At 39.9% G+C, this 6,000-nt stretch overlaps 1 long non-coding RNA gene across 1 annotated transcript in view; it reads left to right on the plus strand.

Moving 5' to 3' along the window:
- LOC117355531 overlaps window positions 1-5,635 on the plus strand; it is a 75,219-nt gene extending 69,584 nt beyond the window's left edge. The window contains exon 3 of the long non-coding RNA XR_004538396.1: window positions 5,552-5,635. This is a non-coding gene — a long non-coding RNA (uncharacterized LOC117355531). The remainder of the gene's footprint in view (window positions 1-5,551) is intronic.
- Window positions 5,636-6,000: the final 365 nt, after the last annotated feature.

Here is a 6,000-nt window from a genome sequence, read left to right on the forward strand (position 1 = left end):
GATTAAGGAGGTCTCATGCCTTAATTCCTCCAGTGGACAGCTGGTCAATCAGAGCACTTTTTTGAACAGGTCTAAATAAGGACATCCCTCTTTTTAGACTTGGACATTTTTTCCCTGTCAGTAATTGCTGTTAGACTTCCTGATTTTGGGCCCTCCCTAGTCCTACCCAAAATTAACCCACAACATACCCCCCTTGCTGTTTAGATGTACGGCAGTGTTAGATGTTCCTTTTCTGCCTTTGCAAAATCGGTACATTGAACATTTTGCTCAAATGGAGGTCCATTTTGGCCTTTCAAGATGTTTGTTTGATTCAAAAATGAACACCTAAGACAATCAGACTCAATCATTAAGACACAATGGGAAGGGGGAAGAGCAATAGCATGACAACAGAATTAAGAATAATGCAGACAAGCAAAGAGGAATAATAGGAAGAGGGAAAAATGTACAGAGAAGTAGGGAACAGGCATTTGGAACAGAGGCAGAGGTACATCAGGAAATAAAATCAGGAAAAGCATGGAGGACCAGCCAGATTTTTAGGAAAAGTGTGCATTTTGACTATGAAGGTTCGCAGCAGATGTCAGTGAGGAGTAGATTCCAGAGAGTGGGAACTATGAAGAGGCAAGTGCTAATTTCCTAAGTGAGGGGCTAATCAACTAGTTGGTAGAGGAAGTATATACAGTTCTCTGTATTGCAAGTTGAAAGAGAGATCCTTAAGAACCAACAAATGCCATTAGAGTCCAAATAAATATGCCAGAAAGTTGCAAAATTGTATTACACGGGGTGTTTGTTAATTTATTTACTTCAGTAGGAAAGAAAAGAGTTAAAATTTTTTTTTGTTTTATTTTTCAATATAGTCCCCTGATAGCTCCATCCACTTCATCCACTTTTCCTGCATTGACGTCAACCCCTTTGAAAAAAATTGTTCTGTTTGACCTTCAAACCAGGACGTCACAGCTTCCTTGACGTCTTTATCACTTGAAAACCAATGTCCACAGAGATATTTCTTGAAAACTCAGAACAGGAAATTATCTGAGTGAGCCAGGTCAGGACTGTAGGGTGGATGGTTCAGTTGCTGAAACCCACATTCTCAGATGGCAGCCTGTGATTGTTGTGACATGTGCACCGACGCATTGTCGTGAAGAAGCAGCACGCCTGCTGTAAGTTTTCCCTCATCTTTTCTCTTTGATTGACTCCGGCAAAGTGATTATTGTGTTGGAGTAACTCTCCCCAGTTATGGTTGTCTTGTGTGGCATGAACTCCAGAAGCAAAAGTCCTTTATCATCCCAGAAGATAGTTGCATGACTTTGCCTGCAGATTTTTTCTGTCTTGAACTTTTTTGGGGTGGGGGATTATTTGTGTTTCCATTGCATTGACTCCATTTTGAACTCAGGCTCACTGTGATAGGCCCAAGTCTCACCAAACGATGAAAAAAAATTTACTTGGTCTTCACAGAACATCTTGAAGTTCGCCTGACAGCACTAGAGCTTTGTGGCCTTTTGACATGGAATCAACTCTCTTGGAACTGATCTTGTACTAGCCTTGGACATGCCCAACTTTTCATGAATTATTTTCCAAGCTGTACCTGCCAAGATGCCCATTTCTTCAGCTATTCGGGAAACCTTAATTCGTCTGTCTGATAAAATTAAATCCTCAACTTTCTTGCACATATCTGTGGCGGTTGCTTGCACAGGCTGTCCAGTGTGAGGGTCATCTTCTATGAGCTGTCTACCCCACTTAAACCGCTTGCTCCAAAATTTTACTTTGTAGGATGATGGGACAGACTCAGCATAAACTGCAGTCATGCATTCATGAATCTCCTTTGGCTTTTTCCTCTTCTTTTGTGAGAAATTTTATCACTGAACTGCACTCCAAATCTTGCAGTTTCTTACTTGATTTGCACAACGATTCTCCTGACAACCTCTCTCATGAGCCGCACACTCACACTGAGCCGCAACTTTGCATGAGTAACCTGGAGACATGGCACAACATGCACAGACTTTCTACTTTCTTTTATACTCAGGTAGATAAATTATTGAACGCCCCTTGTAGCTCTCATCAGTCTTATGAAAAATAATTTCGAAGCATCTCTTGACGCCTGTGTATATTACACCTATGAACTCCAAAATGAGGTTCTCTTTGAAACATTGCAGGTATTGAAGCATGAACTAACAGTGAATACCCAGAATTCCCCGGCATAGGGTTAAGGTTCCTTCCTGTCACAATACATGTAAACTCAGCCCATTTGGAGGCATTATCCTATATGCATAAGTGTACTAACAGAGGAAGAAGAAATAGGTAGGGGTGTGCAGACTAAACATTTCATGTCCTGTCATTTCCCATGTTATTTTTGGGAATGTTCATTTCTTGTGTGTGTTTAAATCTTTCATTATGTCATCATGAGAGCAATATCAATAACAGTGTGCACTCTTTCGGAAAGAGCCAGCAGTCATGAAGTGTATACAGTCCTTTTGAGAGAGCATGAATAGTGTGCACTCTTTCCAGATAGTGTGCATACACTATCCACGCATGCAAAGTGGTTTGCACTATTTATAGCACATGAAAAAATACAACATTTTATGTTTTTTTTTTTTCTAATCTTTATCCCCCCCCTTCCTTTTATAAAGCTGCGCTTTTTTATTGCCGGCCACGGCGGTAAAAGCTCCAACGCTCATAGAATTCCCATGAGCGTCAGAGCTAATACCGCCATGGCCTACGATAAAAGAGCCTAATGCAGCTTCATAACTATATGAAACGAGATGCAAAATGTCAGTGACATTTTCTATGTCGTTTCAAACAAATGCATATCCCTAGAAATGGGCCACTGTGTCACAGTGTGAGTATATACTTGCCTACCTGCTCTATTTAAGGTCTTTTATAATTTCTCTTTTGACTTTTTTTTTTCTTTCTCCCACATCCTTTCTGCTCACTCCCATTCTGGATTCCCTCCTCTCCTCCCTCTCTTAGAGCCTATTTCCTTCCCTCCAAGGGAAGCATCATTTCTCGCTTGCCTGTTACCTTCCACTTTATTTTCCTTTTTCTTTATCTCCACTGCAGTCTCTCTTCTCCCCACATCCCTTGGGGGTCCTTTTATCAAGCTGCGGTAGGGGTTTAACGCACATAACACTGTGCGTTAAGCCGCCTGCTGCGCTAGCCGCTAACACCTGCATTGAGCAGGCGTTAGTTTTTTAGCAGGCCGCGGGGAGGGTTAGCGCGTGATGAAATGTCCAACGCGATAACCCCGCCAGCGCGGCTTGATAGAAGGACCCCTTAGTTTCTTGTACCTCTTTCCTACTTTCCGGTTTTCTTACTACTCTTCTTTTTCCTTGTTTCTTCTTCTCTCTACTCTCCATCCTAGTTTTCTTTGACGAGACTGACACTTACTTCTGATTATGTTGTACCGCAGTGCTCTGATTTTTTTTGTGCATCACGGGATGCTGGCAATATCTCCACTTTCTTAGAGTTCACTACCCTATATTTTTTGTTTCAAGTGCCTCTTTCCTACATTAGCCTGAAAGGATTGCTCTCTGCTTAATTACTTCATACTGCTCTTATATTTCATCCTTTCTTTCAGCATATTGAAATTCAATGCTAAAGTATAATATAATCTGCATTAAATATGTGGTGTCCCAGGTCTACTCCCACTGTTATTCAATACTGAATGATCTACAGTACACAGAATAAAACTCATCTTGCTGTGGCCTTAGATTCATCTTATGATCTATTAGGTAGTTTCTGGCCAAGGTTGCAGCATTTCCATTTGCCATTGATATAAGCTACGGTTTATGAGCTGCACAGGCAAACGGCTAATTAAAAATGATAAAAAATCCTTAAAATTTCCACTACATTGTTAGCTAAACTATAATAGAAAAAAATAAAAAGATCCAAAACAATGTAACGTTACCAACCGTAATATTTGTTCACTTTGTCAGCACCGCTACATGTACATCTTGTCATCGCCGAAATAGTTACCGCACGGACAGTAGGGAATTTCGAGCCTGAAAAAAAAGTCGGCACATTGCATGAAAGATATTCCCTTTGGAATCAATTAAAAAAACAGGTTCTACAAATCTGTCCCTTCATTTCATCATGTAAATGCACACGCCAGCATAGAATGCTTTTGTTCAAATTAATTCAAATTAATAAATGATTCTGTGATATGTAAAAAGTGTAGGTCATAGCTTTGTGAATAGATCTAAGTGCTCTCTAGTCTTGATCGAAAACCCTGGAAATGTAAATGTAGGGAGAGGTCACTTTTCTTGCTTTTAGTATCATTGGTTTCCTCCCGGGACTGTTTTGTGCTTAACCTCATTTTCCTCCCCCCTCAATCTCTTTATACCCTTTGCTATGCATTTTTAAAGCAATTAAAGTAACACCATCATACAGTGGATTAAGAAAAATAATAATCCATAGTAATAAAGACCCACTTAAATTAGATGTCATTGGCTAGTACAGTTTTTCAGCTAATATGCTAGCTAGACATTAATTAGCTACTTAGTATTCTATTTCAGATAATAAAAGATTTCCAACCTTTATCTTTGACTATAATTTTTGACTCTGTTGATTTTCGATTTTTCATTTTCTGCTCTAGTTCTGTCACCCTCCTTTTTTTATCTTCTTACTTTTTCTAATGCCTCTTGTCTTCCTTTCAGCTTTGTTTCTACCCTGTCTTTTTCCTGTGGCAGTTTTGTGTTTTTTTTCTCTCTCTCTCTCTCTCTCTCTCTCTCTCTTCATGCTCCCTGACTCGTCCTTTTAAGACTCTAGAATTTTGCTAAAGATTTTCTTTTAGTTTCTGAGTCAAGTAATCTGCTGAGGTCTCTGGCACAATGAGCACTTGACACACCAAATCCATAGTTACTAGAAATATTGACTAAGAAATTCACGTTTCAAGTTTATTTAAAATTTCTTATACCGTCCAATCAAGCCTTCTAGGTGGTGTACAAAAACATCGAAACAATGCGCCAAATAAAATACAATTTAAGCAGAAACAGACCAGGGGAAAAGACAATATTTAAAGACATTGACGAACGGGAACAAAAGGAAAGAAGGGTTAGAACTACAATTGATAGAGAGAAAGAAAACACATAAGGGAAAGAATGAAAACTGAATAAACCTAACTAAGAAAATTTGTTGAATCTTTCACATGAGATCTTCAGCTAGCAAGATCTTATGGGCTTGGAGTCCCCATAGATCAGGGGTAGGCAATTCCGGTTCTCAAGAGCTGGAGCCAGGTCAGGTTTTCAGGATATCCACAATAAATATGCATGAGATAGATTTGTATCTCAAGGAGGCGGGGCATGCAAATCCATCTCATACATATTCATGGTGGAGATCCTGAAAACCTGACCAGGCTCCGGCTCTTGAGGTGCGGAATTGCCTACCCCTGCCATAGACCAATATCCTTCAGAAGGCAATGCTAGATATTATTGAACATATTTTGAACTGTGGCCCACAACCCTGTCAAATATCCAAAACCTTTTTTATTACCTTAGTTTAATTGGTATTTTGTTACAATGATTTTGAATTTAATGGAAAACATTTTTTTTTTTTTCAGATTCATGGAACTACCTTACATACGGTCATGGCATCCAGTGTGGTGAATTTGCGTGTTTCATGGTTTGAATAAACTTATTTGTATTCATCGGTGTTTATTTATGTTGGAATTTTTCCATTTGGTCATATTCAGAAAGAATCTATGTGAGTTTGTTATATCACTCACTCCCTCTTTTATAAAGCTGCGCGGCAACAGCCCCCGAAGCCCTTTAAATCTCTATGGCAGGGGTGTCAAAGTCCCTCCTCGAGGGCCGTAATCCAGTCGGGTTTTCAGGATTTCCCCAATGAATATGCACTGAAAGCAGTGAATGCACATAGATCTCATGCATATTCATTGGGGAAATCCTGAAAACCCGACTGGATTCTGGCCCTCGAGGACCGACTTTGACACCTGTGCTCTATGGGCTTCGGGGCCGTTACCGCAGCGGCCCACGTTAAACAGCTTCGTTA

This window comes from Geotrypetes seraphini, chromosome 2 (genome assembly GCF_902459505.1).
Source record: "Geotrypetes seraphini chromosome 2, aGeoSer1.1, whole genome shotgun sequence".
NCBI classification, from domain to species: Eukaryota; Metazoa; Chordata; class Amphibia; order Gymnophiona; family Dermophiidae; genus Geotrypetes; species Geotrypetes seraphini.